Consider the following 13,256-nt stretch of genomic DNA (forward strand, 5'->3'; position numbering starts at 1 on the left):
TAAAACAAAGACCAACTAAGGCCAATTGTGTGAAGTGTTTGTCTTGATAAAGAATCCGCACTATCTCTTGAATATTTGGCAAGATAGTCTTATATGTCAAGAGGATAGTGGGAGTCTTAAAGATCCTAAAAAGAATTTCAAGAACTAATCAAGAATAAAACCTGAGGTTCTTCACTAGCACACGACTTGAGGTTTATAACCTATCGTGTTGACATATTCTGTGCCCATTCCAGTTAAAGTTGGCTTTGCATAGGAGTTCTGAAAGTTCTCAATTGGTTGCATAACAACTTGGAAGCAATGGCAGGCCCTGTACTGCCAGATGGCAAGAAGTTAAGATTGCATAAGTTCAGTCCATATGAGTTTGGATTTGTCATTATCCTTGTCTTGTGACTATGGTTTTGACGATTCACATGGATAAGAACACATACACCATAAAATCTAAGGGTCATAAGGTTTCTCTCCGATTCATGAAACTGATGGTGAGGAAACATTTCCACCAAGTAGATTTGAAGCAGATGGCAAAAGGTCTAAACAATTGAGACTATGATTACGGCATCCCTTTTCATAGTTCTGAAATTGTTTAGACACACATGCATGCTATCTAAGGAAAGGTGTATGATTTTGATAAAGTTTTATCAAAGCATCTTGCATCAGAAATCTGAACTTTGGTAAGAAAGTCAATAAAGTATTGATTTCTAGAAGTCCAGCTGATTTCTGAGTACATGTCAAAGCTAGTGAGAGAATAAGTGTTATGCTAATAATCATCATGTTAGTGGGAGCATGATAATTATTGTTAGTGTTGCAAGTTAGCAATGTTAATTATAGAAAACAAAAGTTTCAATTCGTGAGGCTACAGGGATTGAAAATTTTGTTTTTCTATAATTAAGGGAGAGGATATACTTCATTTCAGTTCTAAAGGCTTAGATTGAGACTTTAATCATCTTTAGTCAAGAATATATATATGAATTTCATGTTGGATTGGTTCAACTTAAGGAAATTCTATATATTGCGTTCTCAAAATTCGATTATGATTACGATATCCCTCTTCATAGTCAAATTTTGAAAACATGGCAAATAAAAATATTGTAGCAAAAGACTGGTCTAGAATCATGTCTTTATGTGAGACATGATGAATCGTGTACCATTTGCTTTGGGTACAGGATCGATTGCATGTGCTAAAATATTTGTCATTTCTAAATTTTTCCAAATGCCCAGAGGCATAAGAAGGGAAAAGGTCTAGAATTGGATATGACTAAAATGATTAAGCAATTGTCGAGGACAATCTGAGGTTTACCAAAGATTGGTTGCTCAGGGACAGTTGGAAGTATAGTGCTAATTTTGGAAGGACCATATTGACATATTCTGAAAAGAGGCATCTCTTATTCAGAAGTGATAGTCAAAATGAGAATATGGAGTTGTCTCCATAGGTGGAAGTTATCTGTGTAAGATTAGAAAACTTAATGCAAGAAGCATGTCCAAAGCAATGTACTTTGAATATGAGACTTAGTTTCCATGGAGTTGATCTCCATTGGAATACCTTATAATGACTGTTGACAAGTCTTTGTGACTTTGTACATATTCATTACAGGAGGGTCAGTGCATATAAGTTTAAAATCTAAACAGATTTCGATAAATGATAGGGTAATGTTATGTTAGTGACCTGGTTAGGGTAATGTTATGTTAGTGACCTGGTTGAGGTCGGTATCCTGGTATATAGGGTAATGTTATGTTAGTGACCTGGTTAAGGTCGGTATCCTGGTATATAGAGTAATGCTATGTTAAGTGACCGGTTAGGTCGGTATCCTGGTTAGGATGTTGTTATGCTGTTTGATCTGATAGATTGGTTTGTCTGGGGATTATTATGTGATTGACTGTTTTATGTGCACATGGTGGTTTGACTGAGGTTGGGTTGAGGCGGGTCCTGCTTTGTGCTGTAGGCCAACATACCCAGGGCGGACCGGATAGACCGTAGGCCCAGTGAGCGGTCCGGATAGGCTGAAGGCCCCAAGAGGGCGGTCCAGACGTGCCGAGGCTCGGGGAGTGGACCAGACCGACTGAAGGCCCGGTGCGGGCGGACCAGTCATATTGTAGACTCAGAGAGTGGACCAGGTGGACTGAAGGCCCGGTGCGGGCGGACCAGTCACACTGTAGACTCGATATGCATGGCTGTTCTGTATTATGATATGATTTGATATGTGTATGGTTATGTGGTTGGTATTTTGGGGGTAACTCACTAAGCTTTCGGGCTTACAGTTTCAGTGTATTGTTTCAGGTACTTCAGGAGATCTTGGCAAGGCGAAGGCGTGATCGTACCGCTCCTCATTTTTATGTTGATGTTTCTGGGATACTCTGATAATAAACTAATTGAAAACCTTTTTGTAGTAATTAATGGATTTGGGTTGTTTTTGAAAAGTTTAAATTGGTTGGAAATTTTTGGTTGTTACAAGTTGGTATCAGAGCCTTGGTTTGAGTGAATTGGAGGAACATGTTGGATTAATGTCTAAGTCCATAACTATATTTGGTATGTACTTGACCCGACCCGGCATGGTCCATTTGGGTTGCACTTCACCGGCACAATTTATATGGATAGTCTTTTGAGAATAGTATATTTATGATTTATATTAATATATTATAAGTTCTAATATATTAATATGGAATCATATTATTTAATTAGTATTGATCAAGAATTAATTTAGAATTAATTAAGTGATCAAAAAGAACTAATTAAATATGAACTCTTATATATATGGAATGGGCCAAGTTCATTTAGGTTGGGCTAAGCTTTCATGGATGGTCCATGGAGCTTTTAACCCATGGATCCTATGTAAATGAAAGGTCATGGGTATTAGGGTTTACATGGATGTAACCCTAATCCTTCATAATATATAAAGGGGTCCTTGGCTCACAAAATTGGCACAAGTGTGTGAAAATAAGAGTGGGCCGATTTTAGTGTGCATACATATTCTCTCAAGTTCTTCCAAGGTGTTTTGGTGATTTGTGATTCCATTTGAGGCTTCCACACTATTGGGGCTAAGCTCTTAAAGCTTGAAGAAATCAAGCACCAACAAAGAGGTATGTAATTCTACTAGATTTTATATTACATGTACTTTTTATTATGCTAGTTAGAACAATACCTTGGAAAATTGATATTTGCATGTATAATAGAGAAAACATAGATCCAATGTATTTAGGGTTGCATGTACACCATAGGTGTGTTAGAATGCTCAAAACCCAATAGAACATTCGTGTGAATCCAGTCTCAAATCAAGGAGGGGTTTTCAAAATAGTTTTCAAAAGGTTTTCGGAATAAGTAAAGGAGGATGCAGAGGGTACGATCAGCCAGAGCCAGTAAGTAGACCCCAAAATACCATACAAGTTATTTTGATTATGTGATATGTTAGAACAGCATGCTAGTACTAGGCTAGGGATCTTCAGGAGTTGCATGATAGAATTGCCTGATTATGTGATGCCTACTAGCCTAGGGTTTTCCTTATATGAGATATTCAGCTTTTCCTCTAGGAGTGAGGATTGAGCGCTCACCGTGTGTGTGTATATGGTTAGAGTGTTGTGGTGATACTTGAGACAAATATGGGTAGGTGTGGAAGGTAGTATGGGCCCGTACTACTGAAAGCACAGGACCCATAAGCGTATCAAGGAAGTCACAACTGTCTAGGGTGTCGGTTATGAGATAGTTCCCCGGGCGGGTATGTGATGTGTCTAAGGGTCTTGTTGGTGTATTGCAGTATGGCGATTACGAGACGTTTCGCGGCAGGATCCGGTTCGGGATCGGGATCAGGAGATGGTGGTCAGGATGGACCAGTACCACCCGAGGTCATTGGTCAGATGAGTACGGATGAGTTGGATGCCAGGATTTGCGAGATCCTGCATGATGAGGTTGCTGTCATGTTCAGGGCTGAGTTGCCAGAGATGTTCGGGTCGATCAAGACCGCCATGGCTGAGTACTTTGATGAGCGCTATGCAGCTCTTGTAGAGACGGCTGCCGCGGCAGCTACAGCGGTTGTAGCAGCGGAAGGGGGAGGAACCGGTCGAGGTTTTCAGTATCGGGACTTCGATAATACGAAGCCCCTACCTTTGATGGAGTTCAGGGTCCTATCATTGCTATGAGATGGTTGTCAGACGTGGAGGGTTGTTTCTTCACGTGTTCATGCCCTGCGGATCAGAGGGTGAGGTGTGCTCTGAACCTTTTGAGGCTCGGAGCGAAGGACTGGTGGAGGTTGACTACGGGATCTTATTCTGATGCGCAGCGAGCTGCGGTTACGTGGGATCAGTTCCGGGAAATGTTCAGTACTCGTTATGTTCCGTGGGTTGAGAGAGAGAGGTTGGATCAGGAGTTTTTGGAGCTAAGGCAGGATTCAGAGTCGGTGACGGAGATCACCAGGATGTTCACTGAGAGGGCGATGTTTTGCCCGGAGTTTGCTTCGGAGCAGACTCAGATGTCCCAATATGTGAGTATGCTCAAGAGGGATATCCGACAGTTTGTGTCCACGCAGAGATGTGATACCTTGTTAGAGTTGCAGGAGGCCGCCAGGCGGCGTGAGTTGGAGATTGAGTTGCAGTTGCGAGAGCAGAGGTAGGCCCCGGTGCAGTCGCAGCCGGCGCCGAAACGGTCCAAAACCGTTGACTCTAGGATTGGGGGTCAGAGCAGCCACACTTGTGAGAAGTGTGGGAAGGGTCATGCCGGAGTTTGCAGATCCGGTGGTGCATGTCGTAAGTGCGGGAGAGGGGGGCATTATGTGAGGGATTGCCGTCAGTCGGCCCCGGTGCCGGATATGAGGATTTGTTATCATTGCCATCACGTTGGACACCTGAGGGTCAACTGTCCACAGCTTGTTGCAAGACCGGTGCAGGCTCCAGCACCGACCAATTTGAGGATTTCGGGCGGGGGTCAGGGTGGAGCGGAGCCTCCGAGGGCTCAGGGACGCGTTTTCCAGCTTATAGCAGAGGAGGCCAGGGCGGAGCCAGATGCAGCTGCGGGTATGTTTCCATCCTGTTATCTTGTTATTTAAGTAGCATTGTATCTTTATTCGCCTTTTCGCATGATTCATGGTATGATTGAAGATCTTAGTAGTTAGGGGTTGTAGTCGGTTAGCATCCAAGAGGATAGGTGATCGGAGGATAGGATATATGATCTCTTCGCTTGGTATAGCTTCTGCGATGTGAGAAGTGTTCAGCTGAGATTCAAACTTCCTTGGAGTTCGGGTGTGCGATGTTGGGAGAGTCGTTATGTGAAGGTTGCTCACTCCAGAGCGGGGGGGGGGGGTCAGTTCATGGATAATGGAGAATATATCGAGTAGGGACAATTGAGCTATGCCGGTTTTGTCATCGGTGGTTGGTAGTTGGTGCACTAAGTGGGGAGAATTGGAAAATTCTCAGGTGGGACAGCAAGCATTCAATGATTGGGTAGCTGTTTGGATCCAACAGTGTTTTAGCCGAGGATGTGGTGATAGACACGTGGGGCAGTGAACAGACCATGGTTTCCAGAGAAAGTGATTGATTGTTGTGAGGCCTAGGGTTAGGCCGGAATGTGAGTATATGGAATGGAGCTGGAGTTCGAAACCCCAAGAGGGCGAGAACAGTATGCATGGGAGAGATTCCTAGGAAGAATGGTTCAGGGTGATGTACATTAGTTTTGAGTGGTCCGGATAGACTGAGGGCCGATGGGCGTACCAGTCAGGCCGAAGGCTCGGAGAACGGTCCAGACAGGCTGAAGGCCCAGGAGGGCGGACCAGACATGCTGAAGGTTCTGAGAGTGGTCCAGATAGGCTGAAGGCCTGGTAAGGCGGTCTAGTCATGCTGAAGACTCTGTATGTGTTAGTAGACCCGTATGCGGAGAATGAGTGAGTATGTCGCCGTGTAATAGCAATCGATAAGGTCTGGCCCCAAGTATTGATCATGATGATGGAGTTAGCTGAAGGCTATGTATGAGCTTTTTAGTTATGTGATCAGGTTATGAGCATATGGGAATTTTGGAGTAGCAGTTGCTCTACAATGGATGATGTAGAGTGGAGTGTTAGCACCGTGACACTTGTTGATGTGGCAAGGTCGTGAAGTAGACTTCCTTGAATAATGGAAGGGAAAAGTGTGTAGCTCCGGGAAGGAGTATTGGTCAACTGAAGTGAAAGCAGTAGTGTGAATGAATGATTGAAAGTGTTTCAGTTATGGATAGTGAGCCTTGGGGTTGTACCAATATATGGAAGTACATCCGGGTTGGGTGTCTGTTGAGGTTGTGTAATGATTATCGGTGGTGTCGAATCAGAATGGTTCGGAAGAGATACAAGGATAGATCCTTGGTTCCCGGGTATGGTTGTAGTCCTGGGTTAGGAAGGTAGTGGTATTCCCTCCTAGGGATGTCTGAACCCATCGGAGGTGTGCCTGGTATTCCAGCCCGAGGCTGATTGGGCCAGGTACGGTGTGTATGTGCGTATAGACGGGTGTCCATGGGAGTTGCTCAAAAGCTGACGGATGCATTATCTTGTCAGCGCGGAAGGGGATTGGGTTCGGGAAGGGAACGGAAGGAGTTCCCAGTAGGGTGATTTGATAGAAGTAGCGCCAGTTTGGGCAAGGGATAGCAGAATTGTACTGGGGAAGGGCCCGGTGGTTTGTATGGTATCCAGTTTCGCAAGCGGCGAATGAATATGTAATTCAGAAATATGGTAGTATCATCGAGTGGTACTTAGTTGATGAGTATTGTCATCAGATAAAAGAAGTCGCTGGCCGACTTGAATCAGTTGTCAGGATTCTGCAGGAGAAGAGTGGGATCTTATAGGGATGGATAGTAGTATTTGGAGGAACCTGGGTCGGTTCGAGATCAGAAACCGTATTGTAGGAGTATTGTCCGAAATTGTATGTGCGGCAGGCTTCGAGGACGAAGCCTAATTTAAGTGGGGGAGAATTGTAACATCCCAAGTTAAGAAGCAAGAGTCCGGGGGTGTAAAGTGTAACTTGGAAAGGGTGGACTCGACGAGTTGGAGCTGTAACTCGTCGAGTCGGAGCGTGTGTAGATCACGTGATTAAGTGGCCTGACTCGGCGAGTCGGTGACTGGACTCGACGAGTCAGTGCTGGAAGAGAAAAACCCTAATCTTAGGGTTTGCACCCTATTTAAAGGACCTTATGTCCTCATTTCGGCCCCCTATTCCCCCAGAGAGTTCCAGAAAACCCTAATTTCGTGTGAGACTTCATTGTTGAGGAGATTGGAGCTTGGAAGAGGAATTTGGTGTAAGGAGCTTGAGGAATTAGAGGCTAGCATCAAGGGGCTTGTGTAGATCTGGGATCTACATCAGTTTGGGCACATCTCAGAGGTAAGAAGCCATTATCTTAAGCTATTTCCTTTTTGATTCATCCTTGGTGGTTGATTTGGAGTTCCTTAGCTTGATTGAGATCCATTTCGGGTTTAGAGGCTAGATCAGAGGTTGCAACTTCAGATCTAGGTTAGTTTTGAGCCATGAAAGCATAAAGCATCATCCATGGGGCTTGATGGAGAGTGTCCTTGTCCTAAAACCTTCTTCTAGCTTGTTTGGAGCCCATTGTGCCTTGCATGCACGTAAAGTTGGAAACTGTACGTGTGAATCCAACCCTAGAAGTCCAGATCTATGAGTTGGAAGCAGTGAAATGGCCTGGAATCGTCTAAATAGGGATGTCGTGAATGGACTCGGCGAGTCTGTTCATGGACTCGACGAGTTGGGTCGCAAACCCTAACTCATCAGGTTGTGATGCGGATCAGTGAGTCGAGTGGACTCAGTGAGTTGGACAGGATAAGACTCGGATGGAAGGACTCGACGAGTCATGAGGTGACTCGGCGAGTTGAGTCGGGAATGATGGGATTCTGAGTGCAGGAACTCGGCGAGTCACTAGGCTGCCTCGGCGAGTAGGATCAACCAGGAAGGTTGACTTTGACTGAGGACTTTGACTTTGACCAAGAGTTGACCAGTTTGACTTCCAAGGGTATTTTGGTAATATTGGTATTTATGGAATTGGTTCTTTGGTAGTGTTCAGTGGTGAAGTTCGTGTCGGTGGTCGGAACAGCTTGATCTTATCTCTTCAGTCGACAATTGCAGGTGAGTTATCCTCACTATATCAATAGGGTCTAAGGCACCAAGGCCGACCCTTTATCAGATGGGAATCCGAGTATTTTATTGATATGTATTGATTTGCTATGTCTTCATCCTGGTAATTAGGATGGTATTATGTTAGTGGCCTGGTTGAGGTCGGTATCCTGGTATATAGGGTAATGTTATGTTAGTGACCCGGTTAAGGTCGGTATCCTGGTATATAGAGTAATGCTATGTTAAGTGACCGATTAGGTCGGTATCCTGGTTAGGATGTTGTTATGCTGTTTGATCTGATAGATCGGTTTGTCTGGGGATTATTATGTTATTGACTGTTTTATGTGCACATGGTGGTTTGACTGAGGTTGGGTTGAGGCGGGTCCTGCTTTGTGCTGTAGGCCAACATACCCAGGGCGGACCGGATAGACCGTAGGCCCAGTGAGCGGTCCGGATAGGCTGAAGGCCCCAGGATGGCGGTCCAGACGTGCCGAGGCTCGGGGAGTGGACCAGACCGACTGAAGGCCCAGTGCGGGCGGACCAGTCATACTGTAGACTCAGAGAGTGGACCAGGTGAACTAAAGGCCCGGTGCGGGCGGACCAGTCACACTGTAGACTCGATATGCATGGCTGTTCTGTATTATGATATGATTTGATATGTGTATGGTTATGTGGTTGGTATTTTGGGGGTAACTCACTAAGCTTTCGGGCTTACAGTTTCAGTGTATTGTTTCAGGTACTTCAGGAGATCTTGGCAAGGCGAAGGCGTGATCGTACCGCTCCTCATTTTTATGCTGATGTTTCTGGGATACTCTGATAATAAACTAATTGAAAACCTTTTTGTAGTAATTAATGGATTTGGGTTGTTTTTGAAAAGTTTAAATTGGTTGGAAATTTTTGGTTGTCACATTAGTGGTTATGATTTATAGTAAATATATATGCCTTAGATGTGTTTGATAAAATGTTAAGAAAAAAATGGTTGCCTGGTCTTTTAATTTACCAAATTATGACACTTTGATTTATTAATATGTAGATTAAACACCCCCTACGGGGGTGTTTGGGATTGCTTTTGAGTATCAAAAGTTTTTTTAGTGGAATGAATTTGTGTAAAAGATGTTATTTAAAATGTGTTTGAATTAGACAAATTGACTTTTGATTAATTTTTATAGGTAAAGTCACAAAAAGTTAGATTTTGTGACTTTTTGAAACCCTTTCTTTTACTCTTTGCAAAAAGTCATTTCAAAAGAACTTTTCAATTATCCAAACATCTTTTAGTTTTTTTTTAACTTTTTGAAAAAGTTAAAAGTTAAAAAGTCAATCTAAAAGCTATGTCAAACACCCTCATAGATAAAGATGGAGTTGCTCGTTAAAAAAAAAGCAACGATCACTCATGTTGAGGATTTTAATTCTGCTCCTTTACTATGTACGTTTGAGTTGTGAATGTTTGAAAAAAAAACATTGTTTGGTCATTATCATACTTTCAAGATTTTACTATTTTAACATTGTATTTTGAGAAATCTTACCAATTGGTGAAAACATGTTACTTGTTGCAGGTAAAAGGAGATATGCAAAAAGAAATACAACAAAGACAGAAACTACTTAACTAGCAATTGGCGGGTTTTATGAGATAATTTAACAACCACTTGGTAATCTAGCAAATGCTTTTTAGTTTTTTTGTTTTAAACTGAGTTGTTAAACACTATTATATTTTGATTGTAATTGTATTACACATTTTTAATGTATTGCACAGCTTGTACAATATGTCTATTAAATTAAGTTGTTTATAAGAATAATATACATGATGTTAATTGAACAATAGTTGGCATGCAAATGATTTTAATTTGTTCAACAATAGTCATGACAAACAAAAAGTGTGATTGAATGTCAATATTAGTCATTGTTTAATCTATTATGTGTCACTAAAAGTCATTAATATCTATGACAAATGAAAAAACATGTGACTAAAAGTAGTTTATGGTCACACGTTAAAATATTACGTGTCATTAAAAGTCGATAGTAGTCATGAAAAATGAAAAAAACACGTGACTAATAATAGTTTATGGTCATAGCTTAATAAAAGACATGTCACTAAAAGTCAATAATAGTCCTGACAAACGAACAAAATGTGTGACTAAAAGTAGTTTGTAGTCATGGTTTAATATATTACGTGTCACTAAAAGTAAAAAATAGCCATGGCCAATGAAAAATCATGTGAATGATACTAGTTTATAGTCATGTTTTAATATATTATGTGTCACTAAAACTCAGTGATAGTCATGAAAACAAAACAACTTGTGAGGGAAAGTAGCTTATGGTGACGGTTATCAAAAAATGATTAAAAAAACTACAAAAATTGGTACCCTATGGTGACGGTTTTTACCTATAGTAATGGTTTTATGGGTTATAGTCCCCACAATTAAACGTCGTCATAACTTATCTTTAATGGTGTAACCTTTCGTTACACATTGAATGAAAAAAAAACCCGTCATAAAATGTCTATAATGACAGGTTTTTTGTGTGGCCAAGACGAGTTTTGTACTAGTGCTACCACTTGCCCAAACAACTTGTTTAACCTCCTCTAACATACATGGAAGTTCAAGATCTTAAGCCAATGAAGCCCGGAGCTCCTTGAACCGTGAGCTTTTAGAAAGAACGTGGATGGTATCTTGTTTCTTGAACTTATCTTTGTAATGAGAAAAGAACTATATTCTTACCCTTTTAGTGTTCGCAATCCATTAACCATCTACTTTCACACCTTTTATAGAAAATTTCCTTTTCTTATTAAGAACTCCATGATAATATTTGGAATTATCATCTCCTTCAATGCTCCATTTAATTTTAGCCTTGTGAGAAACATCTAGCATTTCTTTTTTTTTTCTCCAAATGAAACAGCTAAGATCGAACATCATTCCTTTTTTTCAGAACTGAATCTGACTCATCACCACCATCAATAATTAGATCCAATTCATGAAATATAAAAGACAAGGATGACTTGGAAGACAAACGACTCAACCTAGCCGAGCCAACCCGACCGAGTCGACTCAGTCGAGTACGTTGGGCGTACTCTTCTGTACGCGGGGCGTACTTGGTGTTTGACCAATATACGAGACGCTGACCGTGTATGCGCAACGTACGTCCAGGTACGCCCAGTGTACGCAACCCAGTCCCAAAACTTCATTAAGAGCGTATTCCATCAATCCCTTTTGTCCAAAACTCAGATCTAAGCCTAAAATGATGTCCTAAGTCATAAAGTTTCCAAATTTATGACTTTGCATGGCTAGTAAGTGCTTAATGTCCAAAACCTTATGTTCTTAACCTAATAAGACCATCTAACACATGCATGGATTACATACAACACTCAAGATCATATTTTTATGGTTCATAATAGCTCCATAATGGATAAAGTTTCCAACTTTATCCATTATAATGGTCCCAACAAACAAGATCTAGTCTTTAAGTCTCAAAGGGACCCAAAAAGTGCATCTTTTCAACTTAATCCATTAAGTCCAAGTCTCTAACCTTCACATTTGAATCAAAATGATGCTAAGATGGATAAAGTTTCCAACTTTATCCATAACAAGGTCACAAGCTTTCATGATCTAAACTTTATGCACTTAAAGTGACCAAAAGCTCATAACACCTAAAAGTAGCTAGATATAACAATATCATCATCAATACTCAAACTTTATACCTCTAGAAGAAAGATCAAGGTGAAAAAAGTTTGGATCTACAAGCTCTAAGGCAACCAACACTTCTTCAATGAGTTCCTTCTTCTCCAAGGTGCACCAAGAACACTCCAAAGCACTTAAAAACACCTTCTTTTTGCTCACAAGGCTCAATCTAGGGTTAGTGAAATAGCCCAAAAATCCAAGGTAAAATTTTCATTTTTATTATAATCAAAACACTATTGTAACTTTGTTCAAAACGTTGAAAAGCATTTCAAATAATACAATTATCAGAGTCCAACCCCAAAGATCACATATTGTGGAAAACACGGGTGTATGCGCTGCGATCGTCCCGAGCTCTTTCATTTGAAAACTGGAGTACCTAAAACAAAAACTGAAAACCATAAGCACAAAGTTCAGTGAGTTCCCCAACTACCACATACCATACATAACAAATGATCTACACATGTCGTACAAAATCGCAAGCTATACATATCATTCATATATCATAATTTTATAAAGGTGCTATGTGCCGCACATAGTCTTGCCATTATGTCACAAGCTGCCTCGTGGTCTTCCTTGCCAGGGCGGGGGCCACAACCCTGGGTCTTACAGACAAGTGCCAGGAGCCACCTCCGGGTCTTCCATGCAAGCATCACATAGATAACTAGCATACAATCTACACTACTAAACTAAGTAACTGCCATACTCAGACCCTGGTCTTACATACAGTGTTCCAAGAACCGCCTCCTGGTCTTTCATACATAATGACAAGGGCTAACCCCCGGGTCTTCCTACAATACATAAATCAAACGGGCAGGTATTGGTGCATTCGACCCATACAAACAGTGAGGAGACTCACCTTGAATGCTGAAGCTTACTGAAAGAAATCCCTAGCTGCCGCCCCGACGACACCTCCGATCTAACAGATCAAAATAACACCCAAATAGCAATTGGGTTCCATTCTAAGGCCCACCATCCATACTTGGGGTAAAATTGACCATTTTACCCCTGACCTCAAAATGAACCAAAACGGAGGCCCAATTCCAATAACCAAAAGGCCCAACACCAAAAGATCCACAAAGGCCCACTAATGGCCACAATTTTCCAAATTGAGCCCAATCCCATATGGGCCTTATCCTAAGCCCCTATTTTCCTTGAATACAATTCAGATTACCACAAACACCCCTTGGGACAAACTAGGTCAAAGACATAAGTCAAAAGTCAAAGGCAACGACCCAAGTTGACCCAACTCACCGAGCTGCCCTTCAACTCGTCGAGTTTCCTTCATCAGACTGCAAAAATCGAGAAGAACCGATCCAACTTGCCGAGTTCACCCAAAAACTTGCTGAGTTCATCAGGAACCAAACATCTTAACCCATTAAGCCGACATAGTCGAAACTAACAACTTCCCACTCGAATCTTAACTGAAATAGCATCTAGAAGGGTAAAGTTTCCAAATTTACCCCTAGGGACCAACCAAGTGGGCTCAAAACCAAAATCCTAGGCTTAAAGGTTAAGGGCTTA

The sequence above is a fragment of the Lactuca virosa genome, chromosome 4 (genome assembly GCF_052849685.1).
Source record: "Lactuca virosa cultivar CGN04683 chromosome 4, Lactuca_virosa_CGN04683_v6, whole genome shotgun sequence".
NCBI classification, from domain to species: domain Eukaryota; kingdom Viridiplantae; phylum Streptophyta; class Magnoliopsida; order Asterales; family Asteraceae; genus Lactuca; species Lactuca virosa.